Genomic DNA, 22,194 nt, shown 5'->3' on the forward strand with positions numbered 1-22,194 from the left:
GAGAAGTTCTAAAGGAATAACCTTTTGATATGAGAGGTTTTTTTAATAGTATGGATTTATTCTAGCGTAATAATTGTACATGGTCAAAAATTACATAAAATTTTGTGTTTAGAGTGAATGTTGTGTGGTGCCTCATAAGTGGGACTTGGGCATCAGGATATGCTGGCTTGGAAGTTGCTGAGTCTACATGGCATTTCTATATACTGTTTACCCACACAATGAACTGTGTTCAGAAAATACAAGAGTCTAGATCTGGCTGAGCCTCTAAATCCTTGGTCCTGTGGACCTCTTTCTTTTCTCTCTGTCCTGGGACTTTGTTTTAGGGAAAGATTCATGGAAGGGTATTTCTGAAGAAAAAAATTAACCTGGCTGTCCACAACATCTGTTACAAAACATCTGTTATAAAAGTAGTTGACATTGCAGTTTCAGAAGTGACCATGGGGTGGCAGCACTTGCTCGTGCCTGTTGCTGATTGCCAGTGTTCTCAAAGCTTGTAGGATTCCTTGCAGTTGCTGGGGAGTTGAAAGAACTGCATAAGTGCAGAGTTCTCAGCAGTGGTGCTCCAGGATTATCAGTGTTCCTGAACCTTGAGAAGCAGCAGAAATGAGTGTAGGGTTAATTGGAAAATTAGAAACTGGTGGCATGAATTGTGTGTCGTCACTTGCATAGCTCAGTTTAATGCCTTTTGCTAAATCTGGTTGGTCACTGTAGGCCACCTTTGTGTTTTTTTCTTAGTGCCAACGTGGTATGTAGCACAGGACACTTTAGGTTCCCTTCTGGCTCCTGGACCACTAAAGGAAGAGACCTGTTTTCGTACCTGGAATTGGTAGATCATAGTAGGAGCTGAGAGGCAAAACTGGGTGGGCTCCTGCCACTGAACCACCAAGAGAAGAAGCTTCCACAGGTGGAGAGGGAGGAAATACAAAGGTTTTAACTGAGTGCATGAGAAGCCTGCTGTTGGGCTGATAAAAGTTAAGGGGAACTTAACTTTTAGTTGTCAGTCAATTGGACTATCATAAATTTGAGACCAAGAGCAAACGTCAATTCTTATACTTGAAAGTCTTTTCTTAGGAGTGTCTGCCCTTCATCGTTCCAACTCATGTTCAAGCTCTGTCGAACTGCATGGGTTAGCTTTTGTCTTCATGATTTGCAATAGATGTATGTTGAAATTAATGAACATCTGTATTTGGAGGGAACCATTGGTCATCTGACCCAACCTCTCCATTTTATAGAAGAGGAAATCTCTCTAGGGAGTGGTTAAACCTCAAAAGCAAGGTTTTTAACCCCAAGGTCCTGATTCCAGAAAGTGTTAGTGTCCACTTTGCAGTAGTGACCTACTTTTATTTCCTCAGAAAACACCAAAAATAGAGCAACGTTTACTACTTAACAGGTTTGACAAAGGTTGAAGAACGTTTTGAGTTTTCCAAAGGAGATAGTGAGTGATACTGTGGACTTTAGATTAAATGTCCCAAAACCAAGTAAAGATTTAACAGTGTTCCACTTAACTGCTTCCAAGTTTATCACTGGCTACCCTGAGTCTGATGACAATTCTGAATCCAGCTGAAGTTATTTACCCACATCTCCATCCTGTCCAAATGCTAAAATTTAGACACTAAGTGTGCATTTCTCATCTCCTAAGGTAATGACTGCTGAAAAAAGATTTTAATTGAGCAATTTTTGAATGACTACCATGGTTCGGACTCTATAATAAATGTTGGAGATAGACACAAGATAGTTCCTGCCTCCAGGGAACTCGATTCTACTGAGGAAGAGTTAAATATATATGAGGAAAATAAGACTGTAGAGGAGCCCCAACATCTGAGACAAAGATAGGCGGCGGCATTTGAGCTGCTCCTTGAAGGTGACAAGTTCCAAGAGGCATAACCCTTGCAAAAAGCACTGACGGAAGGGGAGACTAGGTGAGACAGTGAATACAGCTGGCCCTGGAGTCAGGAGGACCTGAGTTCAAATTTGAACTCAGACACTTCAGCCATGTGACCTTGGGCAAGTCACTTAACCCCAATTGCCCTGCCTTCCCTCCAAAAAGCAAAAAAAGAACTGACAGAAAATGTCAAGTACAAAGGAAAGTTAGAACAGTTTGGAGCAGAGTGCTTGAGAGGTGGTTGTATATCTTGAAGGCAGATTGTCAGTAAATATTAAAGGCCTGCTATATGCCAGACACAAACAAGCACAAAATACTAAAAGGCAAAAAAAAAAACAAACCCAAACCAACCTGACTTAAGAAGTTTAGAATCTGATGAGGGAGGCAACAAGAAAAATACATACAGAATGAATTGGAGGTAATAGAGGGAAGGTGCTAGAATTAAAGAGTTCTCCCATTGGAGAGTTCTGTATAGTTCTATTGGAGAGAGGGTCTTGGATTGTGAAGGGCTTTCAAGAAAGTGTGTAAGGCAGGAAAACCAATTAGAAGGCTCTTAGGTTGGAAAGGGGTGGATGTTTCTAAGCAATAGAAGAAAGAAGGGAAATGACTTATTTTTGTGCACATGGCAGTATTAGATTGGAGATGTCCCAACAGAACTGCTGCTGAAAGAAATATGGCAAATAGGAAGAAGGAAAGGTGACAGGTTGAATAGAGCAGCCTTATAAAAATAGTATTAGGAGCTTGAAAACTCATGGAAACTAGAAGGAAAACAGTATTTGAGGTTTTAAGTTTTTTGTGGGGAAAAGAAGGGGCCACTAAGTTATATTGGAGGAAAGAGGAGGACCAGAGGAAGGCTTGGACCTGTGGTGAACACCCAGCTGTCTCTGATGAGTTACCTGGTGCAGATAAATTATATCCCAAAGTGTACCGCATGTGATAGGATTGGAAACAATACTTCACAATCTCCATGCCTTTTCGTCAGTAGTCCCTTGTCACCTAGAATGCTCTCCCTCCTTATTTCAAGATAGCTGAAATACCTTTTGCACAAGAACTTTCCTAATCTCTACCCCTACAACTACTCACAACTACCTTATACTTTTGTGTGTGTCTATCCCCTCCTTAGGCAAAGTGCCCAGCACATGTTGTTTATTGTTCAGTCATGTCTGACTCTTCATGACCCCATTTGGGGTTTTCTTGGCAAAGATACTGGAGTGGTTTGCCATTTCCTTCTCCAGCTCATTTTAAAGATGAGGAAACTGAAGTAAACAGGGTTAAGAGACTTAGTCAGGGTCACACAGCTAGGAACTGTCTGAGGCCACATTTGAACTCACAAAGATGAGTTTTCCTGACCCCAGGCCTGGTGTACTATCCCACTTCACCACCTAGTTGCCCTATCTGGCACATAGTAATAAATGGTTTTCAATCATCCATTCATTCCTTGTGGAGAGCAAGAGAGGGATTAGAGACCTAGAGAAGAGCAAATGTACCAATTTAAAAGAGAAAATAAGGGAAAGGTCTTTTAACTATGGGCCAGTGAACTTGATTTTGATGACTCCTGATGTTATGATGGACAAATTCAACAATAAAGCATGAAAGATTTGGTTGGAAAGTTTCTTTATAAGAAAGCAGTTGATTATGGCATAGCTTTAGCAAGAAAAAGTCCTGCCAGACTAATTGTTTCTTTTTTTGACAAGAATTATTAAGCTGGTAGATTAGGGGGATGCTCAAGATAAAGTTTGCTGAGATCTGAGCAAACCATTTAATAAAGAATCTCATACTATTCTTGAGAAAACCTAAGATGGTGTGCTAGATGATAACAGTTATGAGAGTTTGGAATTGGTTGAATCGCCAGACCTTAAGAGTAGTGGTCTGATAGCAACTTAGCCAGCAGTCCCCATTGGAGTGTTGTTGCTTCACGTTTTTATCAGTGACTTGTATGAAGGCGTACATGGCATCCTATCACCTTGATAGATGGCACAAAATTAGGGATAGCTAATACCCTGGATGACAGTTAGGATCCAAAAAGGTCGGACAAGCTAAAACATTAGGATGAATCTTTTATTATTGTTGTGCAGTTGTTTAAGCTGTGTTCAACTCTTTGTGACCCCATTTGGTGTTTTCTTGGCAGAAACACTGAAGAGGTTTGCCATTTCCTTCTCCAGCTCATTTTACAGATGAGGAAACTGAGGCCAACAGGATTAAGTGATTTGCCATGGGTTACATAGCTAGTGTCTGAGACCATATCTGAACTCAGGAAGATGAGTCTTCCTGAATCCAGGCCCAGCACTCTAGCCACCTATCTGCCCCTGGCTAAATATTTAAGAAACATTAAAAATGTTTTTCTTCCAATTAAACCAAAACTGCTTTCTCTTCTTCTCTACCTCACCCACCCACCTAACTGGAACAGATTTTTTTTAAATCCTTGTAACAAATACATATGATTAAACAAAACATATTCCTACATGTCCAAATTATATGTCTCAGTTTTCACTCTGAGTCTGGAAACTGTCTGGGGGTGTGTACCACGTTGAGACAAAATTCAAAAATTAATTTCACAGAAAGTATGAGAAAGCATTGTTAGCAATTTTTCTCAAAAAGATCTAAGGATTTTAGTGAACCAACAGCTCAATATCAGTCAGAAATCTGATTTCTGTAGCTCTGAAAGCTAATATGGAGGGGCAGCTAGGTGGTGTAGTAGATAGAGCACAGGCCCTGGAGTCAGGAGGACCTGAGTTCAAATCCTGCCTCAGATACTTACTAGATGTGTGACCCCGAGCAAGTCACTTAACCCTGATTGCCTCAAAACCCCTCCCCCCCCACACACACCCCAATTAGTGTGATTTAGGGCTACATTAAGAAAGGCATCATTTCCAGGAATGAGGAAGTGATAGTCAAATTGAACTGAATTGAACTACCCTGGTCAGAACTCACCTGGAATCTTGGGTCTAGTTATTGTACTTCTTCCTTTTTCCCCCAAGTTTAGGAAGGACATTGAGAAAGCATGCAGGGGAAGACAACCAGGCTAATGAATCCATATCATATGAGGGTCAGTTGAAGAAACTGGATGGTTAACCTGGAGAAGAGAAGATGAGGGGGACATAATAGCTGTGTGCAGCTGTTGTATGGAAAAAGCCCTACCAGACAGAACCAGGAGCAGGGGGCAGAAGCTGCAAAGGACTCAGGTTAGGCATGCTGTCAAGGCAAGGCTTATTAACAACTGAAACTATTGAAAAATGGCATCAGCTTTCTTGGGAAGTACTCCCTTTCTCCTCGTTTGGGGTCTTCAAGCTGAGATTAGAGAACCATTTTTTAGTTGTGTTATAGTAGGATTCCTTTTGAGGATGAATTAGACTAGAAAGAAAGTTTGAATCAAGGGAAGATCCCTAATTTTGCTTCTCCACCCTCCCCCTCCCAGTGGATTACTGAATACTTCTTTATTTTGTATGTAAAAACCACAAAGGACCTAGCATGTGAGCACCTCAGGGACTGCACCACAAGGGTAGGCCTTCACATAGACACAAGGTCGTGAAGAAGGGTGAGGAAAAACAGTCATTTTATCCAGTCATAAGCCCACAAAGCTGTTTTCCAATAGAATTCCAGGTAGTCAGGAACGTAGTCCTGGGACCACAAAGGGGTTGAAATGAGAGAGGATTAAGCAGCAGAGCCCTCCCAAATACAGCTGCTCTGGTATTGGACCTGCCCCTTTTTAGTAGAGGAGCAGAGAGTCACGACTAGAAAGCTGCTGAGATCAATTCTGAAATTCTATGAAAAACACGATTAAGTGGAAATATGGGCAAGGCAAGGCATCATAGAGGGTAAGGGTGCCTTTGCCATGGAGTTCTGGAGCTGCTGAAGGATGCCACATTAATAAGGATGTAGTTGGCATGCATGTTGCTGCCTCCAAATTCTTCCAACCTGAGATATATGACTTGGACTTCGAGTCTCCTGATGATCCTAATGGATACATCAACCTGATCAGCTTGGGGACCTGGCTAAGACCTTCCTCAAGGATGTCCTGATGATGTTTATTGAGATCCCTTTAACCAGGATGATTGGGGAGCTTAGAAAGCATTCACCATTACCATAGGCATTCAAGTAGCAGAGGAAGATCTCAAAGTGACCAACAGGAAGCCACAAATTAAGGCCTATGAAGAACTATGGAGTCTGAATACAGATCGAAGCATACTATTTTTATCTTTTTTTGTTGTTACTTTTTATTTCTCATGGTTTTTCCCTTTTGTTCTGATTCTTCTTTCACAACATGAGTAATGTGGAAATATGTCTAATATAATTATACCCGTGTAGCCTATGTCAGAATGCTTGCCACTGTGGGGAGGGGGGAGGAAAGGGATGGGGAGAAAAAAATTTGGAACTCAAAATCTTATAAAAGTGAATGTTGAGAACTATCTTTACATATAATTGGAAAATATATATATTAAGTGGGGAAAAAAACAAAAACTGTGCTTCTCAGAGGAGAAAAAGAGAAAGATGAACAGGAGGTCCAACCTTCCTATAACCTGCAAACTAAATCCAATAACCTCAACATGATCATCTTGACCTCTTTTAAAGTTCTAACCTAGGCCATGGCCCATCCTGATCATGTCAGTTTCCCAATGGCTTTAGCCCCTTCTTGAAACTGATCCAGAAAACCTTGCTCCTTTGACCTAGGGTTTCCTTTTTACCATATTACAAACCCTGTTCATCATCAATTCCCAGCTCAAGATTGCGAATCCCTGACTCTTCTTGGCCTCCTGGTCTTAGTGATCCATTGTGTTCAATTTCTAATTATCTTTCTCCCTTTTGCTGCCATTTCCACCATCAATGGATCTTCTAGAACCATTTCCTCCTACCCCTTTCATTCCCATGACCACACACTCCAGGCGACAACCTGTATTCTAGGGAACTTATTTCAGTTCTCTAATACGTTAATGGATCTGTGATCTCATCAGTGGAAGTAATCCATCCAATGACATGGACTGCAACCCATCCAGTCTTTCTCATCCTGTGCAACTCTTGAATCTATTCTCCCATAAAACCTCAGGAGATCAACTCAGTGTACTAAGCACCTTCCTTTGGATCTCTTGACGTTACATGGGCACTGTCCATTGAGTATCCTTCACTATCGATATGTGATTGATGCACCTCCTCTTTTTTCTTGTACATCACTTTTTGTTTGCAAGTTATTGTGGGTAGTGTGCTGCAGACTACTTATACCTGCATTGTGCATCTCTCCATTACAGGTCACACTTAATTTTGATTCCTTAGAGATTGCTGTGTTTCATGATTCACAGACACATAGTCAGATAGCATGCCTGAAAAAAATCTCAATGTAAAAATATTAAATTTGTGGAGGAAAATAAAGACCAGAAACAACCAAAAAGTCTTAAAATAGAAGAACAGTTAAATAAATTCTTTTTTTTTTTAAGCAATTGGGGTTAAGTAACTTGCTCAAGGTTACACGGACAGGTGTTTCTGGGTGAGTGCTAAGTATCTGAGCCTGGATTCGATCCCAGGTCTCCCGACTCTGGGGCCAGCACTCTTACTGCGCCACCTGGCCGCCCCTAAATAAATTCTTAATATAATTGAATATGAGGGTACAAGTAAGACAAATAAACATGAGGGTTACAGAGAAGTTTAGAAATTCTTTAATCATATTTTAAAGCAAAGTGAACAAAAAGCCTAACCAGAAAAAAAGGTTTTACGTTAATTGCAGGAGGAAAAGTGAGTAAGGATAAATGAACAAATAATCTAGATAGGGACTTAGAAGGAATGACTAAAAAATTACTATGATTCTTATGAAACAATAAAGACAGGAGTAGAGCAAGATGCCAACTCTCCCCAGTAGTTCTGCAAATTCTAGCAATAGCAGTAACTCAAGAGAAAGAAATTAAAGGCATAAAGAAAGGTAAAGAGGAGATAAAACAATCCTTATTTGCTTGTGATATAATGATTTACTTAGAAAATTTTAGGGAATCAGCAGACAGCAGTTCAAACAATAGCTTCCACAAAGTTTCAGACTACAAAGTAAATCCTCAAGAAACAATAGTATTTAACAAAATCCAAGAGGCAACAAGAGAAAGGTAAATCCTATTCCAAATAACTACATAATGCAAGAAATATCTGGGGATCCATCTACCAAAGTACACAAAGTACTTATATAGATTGAATTACAAAGTACTCCTTAAAGAAATAACTCAATTAGCTGGAGGAATATTTAGTGTTCATGACTATACCAATAACAATATTACCAAAGTTAATTTATAGTTCTAATACTGTACTAATCAAATTGTCAAAGGGCTACTTTACAGAACCCAATAAAATAATAACACAGTGTATTTGGAAAAATAAAAGACCTAGAATATGAAAGGAAATAACAAAAAGATGTAGAGATAAAGAAGGAATAGCACTTATGGATTTCAAATTATTCTATAAAGCAGTAGCCATCAAAACCATCTGGTATTGGTTAAAAAATAGAGATAGAGGGGCCACTAGGTGGTGCAGTAAATAGAGCACCAGCCTTGAAGTCAGGAGTACCTGAGTTCAAATTCAGCTTCAGACACTTGACACACTTACTAGATGTGTGACCTTGGGCAAGTCACTTAACCCCAATTGCCTTGCCTTCGCCCCTTCAAAAAAAAAAATAGAGATAGGACAAAGGAACAGACTAAACAAGGTAGAATCCGAAACAATGGAATTCAATAACCCAGTGTCCCATAAAATGGAATATACAAGTTACTTAGGAAAGCTTCATGCATTGAAATGTATTTAATTTCAAACGGTTATCTCACAAGTTATTTGGTTATGTTGATGTTCAATGTTAAAGCTTCTAATGAAACATTGAACAAATTTTTAAGATGGGATTTTGCTTTAAGTAAAGAAGTTTGGGATCTTTGAAAGAGCTGTATGATTTCCAGTCTCTAACACACAGTAGCTGTGTGACCCTGGGCAAATCATTTAATCTGTAAGTGCTCTAGGCTAGTGGTTGTTGCTGCTGTTTAGTTGTTTCCAACTCTTCCTTACTCCATGTACCATACTGTCCAGGGGATTTTTTTTTAAGGGGGAGGGCAGGGCAATTGGGGTTAGGTGACTTGCCCAAGGTCACACAGTTGGTAAGTGTCAAGTGTCTGAAGCTGGATTTGAACTCAGGTCCTTCTGACTCCAGGACTGGTGTTCTATTCACTGTGCCACCTAGCTGCCCCCCGCCCCCAGGCTTTTCTTGACAAAGATAGGGTTCATTTCCTTCTCCAGTGGATAGAGGCAAACAAAGGTTAAGTGACTTGCCCAGGGTCACACAGCTAGTAAGTGTTCATGGTCAAATTGGGTCTTGGTGACTGCAGGCTTGTTGTCTGTCCACTGAGCCACCCAGCTATGTCCTAGACCAGCATATCAAACTCAAATAGAACTGGGGACTTCTAAATTATACATAAGGATCCCTGCATGTCACATATTGACAGTTTTAAAATGTAATTTTATCTGTGCTTTATTGTTATTTTTATTGTTTTGTTAAATATTTCCCAATTACATTCTAATCTAGTTCAGACATCGCTTGGGGGGGTTGCAGGCTTCACTTGGCCCCTGGAGCAGCCTGTTCAACACCTCTGTTCAAGGCAACTTTTCATTGCTGTTGTTTCAGAGAAGAAGGTACCAACTTGCATTGGTAGAAGATTTTCCCTCATCTGGGAGTTGCCTGTATAAATGAAATTACATATCCAGTCCCTCCCCCCTGTGATTTCCCGAAGACAATCCTGATGGCCATCTGCCTTTTATTTGGTCCTCGGCCCAGCTTCCTCTGTCTATCTGTAGTGTCTGACTGAACAGCTCAATAGACTGTCCAACTGTACACAATGGTCTAAGCAACAAGGACTGTTCATCCACTTGGTTTTTCTACTTAATTTAGGTCTTCTAAGTCTCCTTTTTCTCCAAGGTAATGTTTTTCATCTGACCCTCATGGGGTATTATCTCAAGGAACTTCATAACCCAGGCTGTCCTTCCTGGACATTCTCTTGTTTTTCATTGTCCTTATTTTACAAATTAAGAAACTGAGAACCAGAAAGGACAATTGACTTGGCCAAGGTCACTTGTGTTGCAAGCAGCTGAGTCAGGACCTCTGACTTCATATCTAGTTAACTAAAGACATATGCTTAGAGAGGAGCAAAACCAGGATCAGAACCCAGGACTTCACATTCCCAGGTCATGCTCTAGGAATCATTTAGGCCAATGCCCTCATTTTACAAATGAAACCGGGAAAGATGGGATTGTACAAAGTCACCCAGCTCTGTAGTTGTTATTGTTCAGTCATGTCTGGCTCTTTTTTACCCCATTTGGGGTTTTCTTGGCAGAGATATTGGACTGATTTGCTCTTTCCTTCTCCAGCTCATTTTACAGATGAGGAAACTGAGGCAAACAGGATTAAGTGACTTGCTCAGGGTCATATAGCTGGTAAGTGTCTGAGGCCGAATTTGAACTCAGGTCTTCCTAATTTCTATCCATTGTACCACCTAGCTGCTGCATTTCCCTCTCTACTCATGCTATTTTGTTCTTATTAATTCTCAGGGCTTTCTATCACCTTCCATGCAAATAAGTCCTATATCTACCTTCTTATTCTAAGTTTTAGAAGTCTAGCTAGTATAAGAATTATTTCTTTAAAACTTTAGCAGAAATGATGTATGATCACATCTGGAACAAATATCTTTTTGCAGGGCAACTATGTAAGGCCCAGGTGATTACCTCCTGAGATTGATCTAGTTAGGTTACAAATTTCTTGTTTCATTAATTTGGTGAGTTGATGTGGGCTAGTAGCAGCAGTGTCTCTAAGAACTATCTCTGATAATTTTCTGGATTTCTTTGATCTTCATCATGATCTCTCCCATCTAATTTCTAATTTTGAAGACTTGGGTTCACTTTATTTTTTTGATTAGCCTGAGTCATTGCCAATTTTATTAGTTTTAAAAAACCTTGTAAAGGGGCAGGTAGGTGGCATAGTGCACCACTCCTGGAGTCAGGAGAACCTGAGTTCAAATATGGCCTCAGACACTTGACACTAGCTGTGTGACCTTGAGCAAGTCACTTAATCCCAATTGCTTTGCCTTCCCCCCCTCAAAAAAACCAAAAACAAATGAAAGAACAAAAAACAAAACAAAAACCTCATATTTAGTTACCATTTCAAATGTTTTCTTAATGTTAATTATATTAATCTCTGATCTTATCCACACTTATTTCTCTAATGTTTCTCTTTGTTGTTTGTTCCTTTTCTAAATGTTTTATTTATAACTTTTTCTCCCTCTCATTGGTATAGGAATTAGGAAGTTGGAATGTTCTTCTGGGTACTGCTTTGGATATTTACCAAAGATTTGGAAATCTTTTAGTGACATTATCTCTAATGTAATTTTAAAATTGTTTTTATATTTTTTTTCTTTTACATGCTACACTGCTGTGTACTCTAATCCAGTGACACTGCTCCTAACTCTGGGCATCCTCTCTAGCTGGCCCCCATGCCAGTAATGCTCTCCTTCCTCATCTCTATCTCCTGGTTTCCCTGGCTTTCTTCAAGTCCCAGCTAAGGTCCCACGTTCCACAGGGAGCCTTTCCCAATCCTTCTAAATTCTAGTGCCTTCCCTCTATTGATTATCTCCAGTTCAGCCTGTAGATAGCTTGCTTTTGTATAACTACTTGCATATTGTTTCCTTTATTAGACTGTGGGTTTCCTGAAGTCAGGTTCTGTCTTTTGACTTTTGACTTTCTTTGAATTCCCTTAGCACAGTGACTGACACATAGGAGGCAATTAAGAAATGTTTATTGACTATCTGATAGTCATTATTTATTAAGTAACTTTTTTAGTTTCCATAGGGATGCCTACATCTTTTATTCATTGTGTATTTAGTATTACTTTTAATGAGTGGTGATCCATAAGTGAGCTAATGGAATCTTTGGCTCTCCATATTTGTCTTTGTCTCTATTATGACCCATCAGATAAACTAATTTTTGCATTAATTCTGCAAATGCCAGAACAAAAGTATAGAAGATAGTAAACTCCTCCTGGGAGATTCTCTTTTCCCTGAAGAGAAAAGAATTGCTTTGTTCCTGGGCTTAGTTGAAAGTCCTTTCTGTTTTGTAGGTTTTTGTCAAGTTGAAAAAAGCTTCTCCTTGATAGTTTGTCAGCTCAAATGCTTGCACGGAAGCTCAAAACACTTTCCCTTTTTATAGAGAACTTCTGTTCTTCCCTACAGAAACCTCAGATGAGAGATAAGACAAATAAAGGTTTGTGTAAGAGGCATAAGGTGTAAGGTATACTTTTGGCTTGCTGCATTGAGACCATACCATATACATATACATATACAAGGTCTACTTTAAGTAATACTGTTTAGCTTTGCAGTTTCTTTCCTATGCATCCTTTTGTTAGAATTATCCTATGTTTGGATTGTATTAAAATAGTAGGTGCCCCCATGTGTAACATGGTCATGTATAGCAAAGTACTGAATACTCCATTTGTCAGTAAACATTTATCAATTGCCTACTATTTGCCATGACTGTGCTAAGGGCTAGGTCACAAAGAATGGCAAAAGACAGTCCCTGCTCTCAGTGAGCTCAAAGTCTAATGGAGGATAGAACTTGCAAGCAGCTATGGACAGACAAACTATGTGCAGGCTAAATTGGTGATAATAAACAGAGGGAAGGCACTAGAATGAAGGAGGATTGGGAAAGGCTTTCTGTAGAAGGTGGAACCTTAGCTGGGATCTGAAGGAAGCCAAGGAATTCAGGAGGTAGAGGTGAAGAGAGAGAGCATTCCAAGCATGGGGGCCAATCAGAGAAAATGCCTGGAGTCCAGGGATGGAGGATCTTGATTAAGGAGCTGCAAGAAGGCCAGTGTCATTGGATGGCAGAGTACATTGCGGGGTGGAAGGGTGGAAAATGTAAGAACATTGGAAAGGTGTGTGTCTGAGAAGGTTTTGAAGGGCTTTGAACACCAAACAAAAGATTTCATATATGATTCTGAAAGCAATGGGGAGCCACTGACCCTAAGTGATTAAGGGAGTGACCTGATCAGACTTGTGCTTTAGGAAGAGGTCTTCAACAGCAGAGGGGAAGATGGACTAGATTTTAGTCTAGAAATACCAAATACACAATATTTCCAAGGGCTTCCCAAACCAGATTGAAATGTAAGTGGGAAATATTTAACAAAATAAATTAAAATGCAATAGAACATAGGTAATGTTAATATGGAGTTTTCTAAGTCAATGTGCTACCCACAAGCATGCTTCTGTTCAGTTTACTGGTTCCTATTTTCTATCTGAGTCTGACACCAATGGATTAGTGTAAGGTGGGATTTGTGGCAGGGAGACCAACCAGGAGGCTATTGCAATAGTCCCAGTACGAGATAATGAAAACCTGCAGGCTTTCAGGGCAATGGCCATGTCACAGGAGAGAAGGGGATGAATTCAAGAGATATTATAAAGGTAAATCAGCAACCCTTGGTAACAGATTAGACGTGAGGAGTTAAAAAAAAAGCAAGGAATCAAGGCTGATATCTAGGTTGTGAGCCTCAGTGGTTGAGATGATGGTAATACTCTGCACAGTAATGGGGAAGTTAAAGAAAAAGAGAGGGTTTGGAAAGAAAGAGAATAAGTTTAGTCCTGGACATATTGAGTTTAAGATATCTATGGGACATCCAGATTAAGATGCCTGAAAGGCAGTGGGAGATGTGAGATGGGAGGCCAACAGAGAGGTTAGGGCTGGATCAACAGATTTGAGAATCATCAGCACAGAGGTGATCATTGAGTGCATAGGAGCTGATGTGGTTATCAAATGAAATAGTATAGAGAAGAGAAGGACGGGGACAGAGCCCTGTGGGATACTCATGGTTAGCAGGTATGACCTGAATGAAAATCCAACAAAGAAGACTGAGAAGTGGTCAGTAAGCTTGGAGGAAAACCAGGAGAGAGTAGTTCGTGAAAACCTAGAGAGAAGGGCTTATTGAGAAGAGAGGAATCCAAAATGTCAAATGCTACAGTAGTCAAATAAGGATGAGGACTGGAAAAAGGTCATCTGACAATTAAGATACTGTTAGTTCCTTTGGAGAGAGAGGCTTCTGTTGAATGATGAGTTTGGAAGCCAGGTTGTAGAGAATTGAGAGAGAGAAAAGGAAGTAGAGGTCTCTATCATAGACAAAGAGCTCTACTGTAAATTCAAGGAGCTTAGCCACAAAGGCAGGAGAGATAAGGGACAACAGCTAGCAAAGACGGATGGATTAGAGGGTTTTTTGAGGATGAGAGAGACTGTGGGCATTTTTGGAAGTAGTAGAGAAGTGGCCAGTAGAAGGGAAAGATTGAAGATTGAGGAAGTGGGGATATAGAAGGGGAAATCTGGTGGAGGAGATGGGATGGAATAGGCTCACATTCATGTAGAAGGGTTTGTCTTAGCAAAAAGGGCCATCTCATTATGTGAGACAGGGGTAAAGGAAGAGATAATGGCAGAAAGTATCTGAACGATATGATATGAGGGGAGAGAGAAGTTCTCAGTGAATGGCTTCCATTTTTTCAGTAAAATATGAAGCAAGGGTCTCAGCTGAGAAGGTAGTAGTAGGGGGAGCCATAGGTTTTAGTGGGAATGAAAGGGTTTGAAAAAGGTGCTATGGCAAATGGGGTAGTGAGTTAATTAGGGAAGTATAGAAGAATTTCCTTGCAGCAGTGAGAATTTCCTTGCAGAAGAGTTCATGTGACATAAATTTGTAGTGGACCTGTTCAGCATGGAGTTGGATTAGCTCACTAAGGGGTCAAGATGGGAAATGGAGGAGCCTGTAGCTAGTGCAGGTGAGAGGCCTGGGAAAGAGCTGAGCAGTCAAGAAATTGGAGGTCACCGTGTGGATGAAAAACAGGCTTTGGGTCTGAAAAGGAGGAGATATGAAATGACAAGAGATCATGATCAGAAAAGGAGATTTCAGAGTTCACAAAGTGGTGCGTTTGTGGGTGATGGCAAGATCAGGGGTCTGATCATCTTTGTATGTGGATGGAAGAGGGAATAATAGGAAATGAGTAAATGGAAGCATTGTGAAGTTTCAGGGTCTGAGGGAGGATCAATAAGTCTATTGAAGTCCCCTAGTATGAGGCAGGAGATAAGAAAAGACTGGGAGCCAGGTAGTAAATTCTTTGAGGAAAGAAGAGGAGCTATCTACTGATCTCCTGGAGATCAGCAGATAACATCTACTAGAATCTTAATTGGCAGGTATATATGGAACAAGTGACCCTCTAAAGAGGTGAGATTACTGAGTAATGACGGTAGAGAGGGAACCTGGTAGTTGTGGTGAGTAATAAGGAGCATGGGGCCGACTCAGTTCCATAGAATAGGCATACTAAGGAGAGACTGATCCTTCCCTGGCTCAGATCACTTTTGCTTCAAGCAGGGGTGTGATGGAGCCAGCTCTCACAAAAACCCACTTGGTTTGTGAGAGTTCCTTATTAAATCTTGTCAATCTATAAATCAGGCCTTGAGTTACTCTTTTGTTGATTACCTAGATTTGAGAAAGTGTTAATATTGCAGATTAAATGTATATCTTTTTTCCTAGTTAATAGCATTTTATTTTTCCAATTACATGTAAAGATAATTTTCCATATTCACTTTTATAAGATTTTGAGTTCCAAATTATTTTCTCCCTTCCCCCTCTCCAAGACAGCAAACTGAAGATTAAATTTAAATTTAAATCTATTCATGTGATACATTTTCCCCAGAGTCCAATTACTGGCACACCCTCATAAAGATTACTCAAGCTCATCAGAAGGGGGACTGTAGGATGATGATGATGATGACTCGGTCGATGACCGCAATGGCAACTACCGACATCTATATAGCATGTTATGGTTTGCAAAGTGTTTTACATCCATTGTCTTATTTAAGTCTCACAACTGTCAGCTAGAAAATTCCAATCTGTAACAAGTCACTGAGACAGAGCTATGAAAATGATCAATCAGTTTATTAGGGATACCAATGGTCCCTAATAAGGAATCAAGACCTTCCTTATGGTCAGGGACCCCAATGTTTGAGGAAAAATTGATTTTATAGCCATTAAGGGGTACCAAAAATAGAATGAGGTGGTAAAATTTCATGATTTGTCAATTCTGGAAGTGGGGAAGTCTTATAGTTGGCTAAGGGAAATGTCCGTCAATCATAACCACTTTGTCAACTGGCCTTTCATATGTCATTAACTACAGGTTACTCAAGTATAGGCTGCCAATTATCTTAGCAGGGGCTTTCCAAAGGTCATAAAACCCTGTCAACAGACCCTGTCTCAGGACCTTCCATATGTCATAAGCCCCAAATGGTTAAGTGACAGCATTCTAGGGTCCAAGGAATTTGTGGTTTTAAAGCAAAGGTCACTAGGGAGTGAGTGACAGTGACTCATAGGAGTAGGGAGGCAAATGAAATCTTATTACAAGTCCTACACTTGTGGGGGACAGGGGTAACATGGCAATAACATTCCTCTTACAGTCTTATAACAGACCTAACAACAGTATAAATCTAGATGATAAATCAAATACACTTAATATAATCACTAATACATGGTGGATCAATCATGACTCTTATCATAACAGCATTAATTAACATAATGAACTCAAACTTAATCCTATTCCACTTAATTCATTAATACAATCACTGATACCCATCAAATCACGATGAACTGAGTAAATGCTGGTCAAATTGAGTAGGGGTGTCAAAATTATCTTCACACATTTTTGCTTCAAGGATCATCTATATAAAACTATGGCTCTGTGTTTATAGGCTTTCCTTGTTTTAGGGAAGATTTGCACTTGCCTTGGGTAGATATTATGCCTCTCTTGCTGGGGTTACCTCCAAAGAGAAGTTTACACTTTATTTGGTAGATAATTATTGAAAGATTATGAGCAGTTGAGTGACAAGTGCAGATCTACATATGAAAGAAAGATTTTGGCAGAATCTAAAGGGAGTGGGTGGGGAAGGGTAGGGGTGGAAAGACTTGTTAGGAAACTATTGTGAAACGTGGGTAATTAGTGCGTGTCTTAGGGTGTTGGCAGTGGGAAATAGAGAGAAGATGAATGCAAGAGATATGGAAAAGGCAGAATCAGCCTCAGAACTTATTAGTTATGAGAGATGAGGGAGAAGAAGAGTCAAAATAATACCAAGGTTTCAGACAAGAGAAGTCAAGTGAATTATGGTGCCACTGACAGAAATAAAGTTAGAAGGAGAACAGGTTTTTGAGGAAATGGAAATATCAGGTACTTATATTAATATTTTGTATCAAGAATTAGCCAAGGGTGACAACAGATTAGAGCACAAGCTCATTTTAATAGAATGAAAGAAAATTATGAACAGTATCACTTTTTTAAAAATATATTTTCCCAATTACATGTAAAGACAATTTTAATTTTTTTTCAAATTTTGAATTCCAAATTCTTTTCCTAACTCTCCTTCCCCCTCATTGAGAAGGCAAGCAATTTGACATAGGTTATACACATGTAGTTATGCAAAACACATTTCCACACAAGTCATGCTGTGAAAGAACACACAGGCAAAAAAATTTTTCTTTTTATTTTTGACATTTATTTTGAACAATTTTGAATTCCACATTTGCCTCTCCCTCCAGTCCTTCCCTACCTATTAATAAGGCAAGAAATATGATACCCATTATACATATGATGTCACACAAATCATACTTTCATATTGGCCATGTTGCCTAAAAATTAAGAAAGTGAAAAACAATACGCTTCAGTCTGCATTCAGAGTTCATCAGCTCTCTCTCTGGAAATGGAAAGCACTTTTCATCATGAGTCTTTTGGAATTGTTTTGGATCATTTAGATCAACAAATCCAGATAGCATGGCTTTTGTTGTTTCCATCCTCCATTCTTCAAGAGGATCAATGACATCATGAAGGTGATGTCTTGAATGTCAGTGAATTGGATTGGTGAGGCAGAGCAGTGCAAAGTTATCAGCCTGACTCTCTTCTCCCCAGGCATCAAAGTCCAGCGGCAGGACAAAACTCAGGAAGATAACTGGCGGTGGCTCAGGACGTCGTGAATGATGGCCTTTCTAAATTAAGGTCTTTCCCAGGTGTCAGTTTGTCTGAGGCCATGTCTATTCAATGAGTCCTGGCTGGGTAAGAATTGAGACAAAAGATGGCCTAATTTGCAATCACAAAAATATCTATCTAGGAGGGGAAGACCCTCAAAGTTACTGGCCAAAACAGAAAGTAATTGCTATTTACACTCATTCGAAGACAGTAAAAGGCTTCTTGACTCGAACTGAATAACAAGGCAAGGCAGATTAATTGTATTTCCTTTCTTCACAAGAATATCAAAAGCAATGGATAATATGGAAATATATTTTATAAGACTGCACATATGTAACCTACATCAAATTGCTTACTGTCTTAAGGTGGGGGGGGAGGAAAAGAGAAAATTTGGAACTCAAGATTTTTTTAAAATGAATGTTAAAAATTGTCCTTACATATAATTAGGGAAAAAATAAAATATATTTTTAAAAGAGTATCAGAAGCATTTATATGTAGAAGTGTGAAGAGAACAAGAAATAATCATGAAATAAAATAAATCTGCCAGCATTTCTCTATCAATCTATTCTTATTGTAGCATATATTGGAACAACCATAATGGAACTCCATTATATAATATGAGAAAGTGGCAACAATACTTAAGAATGTGAAGTTTAGAAAGGCCAGATACATACAGAAAAAATAGTGCTGAAGGTGAAACAATTGTTTTTGGTAAATAATATTTTATTTTTTCCAATTATATGTAAAGATACTTTTCAACATTCATTTTTTATAAGATTTTGCGTTCCACATTTTTCTCCCTCCCTCCTTCCCTTCCCTCTCTCCAAGACAGCAAGCACTATGATGTAGGTTAGACACGAACAATCACATTAAACATGTTTCTTAGGTGAAACAATTTTAAAAGTACTCAGGGATCAGTTTTCAAAATATTCTAAAAAGAGAGAGATTCTAAAACAGGAAAAGATGCTGGAAAGTCTGATTACCCAAAAAAGATGACAGAATAAAACAACTGCTCACTCATGCCTACTTTCTTATCTCTTAAAAATTCTTATAAGAAGCAAGTACTGAGCTTATCAACGAAAATAATAGAAAGGAACAGCAAACGTTTGCAGATGATATTCTGTTGTTGTTCAGTCTTATCTGACTCTTTGTGACTCCATTTGAGGTTTTCTTGGCAGAGATACTGGAGTGTTTTGCTATTTCCTTCTAGAGCTTATTTTACAGAAGAGGAAACTGAGGCAAACAGGGTTAAGTGACTTGCCTAGGGTCACACAGCTAACAAGTGTCTAAGGCTGGATTTGAAATCAGGTCTTCCTGACTCCAGACTGGGTGCTCTAACCACTACCACCTAATTGCCCTACTGCATTAATTCCTAGACTATAATTAGATCTTATCAGCAAAACCTTCAGACCATCAACTTTCTGCTGCATATCCTACCCGGCCAGTATGACTCCATTCTTGTATCTTTGTGGTCAAACACAAAGGTGTATTGTCTCCACCTATTAGAATATAGTTCCTTGAAGGTAGGGACGATTTTTGCTTTTGTGTTTGCAACATCAACACAGCACAGAGCTTGGCACATAGAGATCACTTAATGTTTTCTCACTCCTGCCCTGAAAGAGGTCACTCAAAAGAGATATCCTAGCCTTTCACAAGAGAGAAGCCCAGTTGATGCAGAATGCATATTACCCAGATGATGATGTCAGCAGGGTGGGCAGTCCATTAAGTTGTTTGTCCTTTTTTAATCAGGAGAACCTGAGTTCAAATCCAGCCTTAGACACTTGAAATATTTACTAGCTGTGTGACCTTGGACAAGTCCCTTAACTACAATTTTTCTGCCTTCCTTTTCCAAAAAGACAAAAAATAAAATTCAATGGCAGGACAAAAGTCAAGATGACTGGTGATGGCTGGCTGAGATGCAGTGGATGACTTTGGTGGTTTCAATGTCTGATCAAGCTCGAAGTATTCTACAGGGCCTGCTTCAGCTACCTTTGTGGTGGCTGGAACAAATTGTTTTCATCTGCCCATCCTGTAGGGAGGGAAGTCTTCACATGCTTGGGGTAGACATCCCCCTAACTCACCAATGGGTTGGAGGTCCTCTTGGTTACTCTTATCCTGGTTTAGCCCATTGGTCAACATGGTTTTACTTGGGGTGTGGCCACTGTGCATGCTATAGCTTTTTGGAGCCACAGGTGAAAGGTAGATGACAGGTGGACACCAAAAGTGGATGAGTAGCCCTGAAAAGGTCTCAGCAAGCCCTCACACCGGAGGTGCCAGCCCTCCCTGAACACTCCAAATACCCCATCAGTAAGTTTATCTTGGACTGGACCCTGAAGATGAACAATGAGCTTCCCAGAGTTGAATGGGAGGAGGAAATCAGATTGGATTACATTTGGAAAACTGTGCAGTGCATTCAATAATCCAATGTACTATCATTTTTTAACACCAAAATATTTCTAATGAATCACAATTGCGGTGAGCAATGGAAAGACGCCTAACAAATTCAAACTTGCAACATTGAAAATCATGACTTGCACATAAGGAATGATATAAAATATATCACTGAGCACATGTGTGACTGTAAAAGAAGATGGATGAGTCATATAATCAGAGTCAGGGATAACATGTCACACTGCTATCTAAGAAATATTTATGTAGTATATTAAAAAATTTTATTATAAATTTAATAACAATTAACCTGCTCTCCTGATCAGTTTTGGGCCTCATTTGCTGTCTATTTACAACATTTGTCTAAGGCGCAGATACTAAGGGACTAGCTTTATGGGTTGTTCATCCGGCTATTACATCGTAGTCTAAACGACAGGCACTCTTTAACTACTTGTTTTTTCCTGGATAGATAGTTAGTCCTTTGGGAAACTGCATGGTTCTTTTAAGGATTCTGAGCTTCTCTCTGAAGGCCCATCTTTCTAACTCCAGTATTCTCATAAAAATGTTGTTATAGGGGGCAGCTAGGTGGCACAGTGAATAGAGCACCAGCCCTGGAGTCAGAAGGACCTGAGTTCAAATGCAGCCTCAGACACTTGACACACTAGCCGTGTGACCTTGGGCAAGTCATTTAACCCCAATTGCCCTGCCTTCCCCCCTCCAAAAAGGCAAAAAAAAAAAAAAGTTGTTATGAATATAAGTTGTGAAATGCTAATTACAGTCTCTGAAGAATTAAGTTCAACCTCTCCCAAGAGTAATGGGGAATAGCACAGGCCCTGGGACATGACACATTTGTCATGTCATGTCTGGCCAATTACAGACCCACTCCTTGAAGCACACATAATACCAACTCATGGAGAAGCTTGGTGAGCTTGCTTCTGGGTAGGCTTCTTGGAAGGGACCTTTCACCCTCAAACAGGTATCCTCTGACTATTTCAGAGTCAGAGTTTGCCCTCACTGTATAGTGACCAAAAAAATCATTTTAACCAGATGAACCAGAAGTGAGGGTGCATATAGAAGGCTCTAATGAAAGCAATTTTCAGCCATTTTCTGCTTACGTGACCTTGGGTGTATCTCTTCTTCCACTGGGACTCAATCTCCACATCTTGTAAAAGTAAAGTGGGATTAGATCTTCTCTAAAGTTCCTTTCATCTCTAAACCCATAATCCTATGACCCTGTGACCGGTGATTCCTGGTTCATTTTGACTCTTCAGAGAGCACCCAATCTTCCTTCGTTTCTTTGTATGGCATTCACAAAGCATGAAAAGTCTCTGTGAAAGGTTTCCAGTGTGCTGGGTGGGTTTTCTGTGCAGAGATTATAGAAGCGGCCCAGAATCACAGAGGAAGAAGGTGGCAGGCAGCAGGTCCAGATTTACACTGGTGGACGGAACATCAATGAATCCAACAAGTGGTCTACACTGATGAGCTCACTGAGTCACTGAATTGAGCAGTCCTTGGGGGTTTGTGGAGTGAAAAGAGATCTCACCTGGGCAGTAAGAGTCCTGCCTGGCTTCTAGTCCCAGCTCTGTAACTAATTTACTGGGTCACCCTAAGCAAGTCACTCCTCCTCTCTGGATTTCACTTAATCCTACTTTTAACTGAAGGGTCCAGACTAGATAATTCCTGAGGTCCCTACCAGCTCGAACACTATAGTTTTCTTTGTACTCAGGAAAGGCCCTTGAAATTCTTTCAGGGTGGAGGAAGTGACAAATTAGCTCAGTGACTCTTTTGTGTTTTTCAACCTCTCTATATGCTCCTAATAATAGTAATAAAAATAATAACTAGTTTGCATATGACATTTTAATATTTGCACACTGTTTTCCATATATTATC

This window comes from Petaurus breviceps, unplaced genomic scaffold, assembly GCF_028583685.1.
Source record: "Petaurus breviceps papuanus isolate PSGF00001 unplaced genomic scaffold, PetGlider_PUasm1.0 90779, whole genome shotgun sequence".
In the NCBI taxonomy this organism is placed as follows: Eukaryota; Metazoa; Chordata; class Mammalia; order Diprotodontia; family Petauridae; genus Petaurus; species Petaurus breviceps.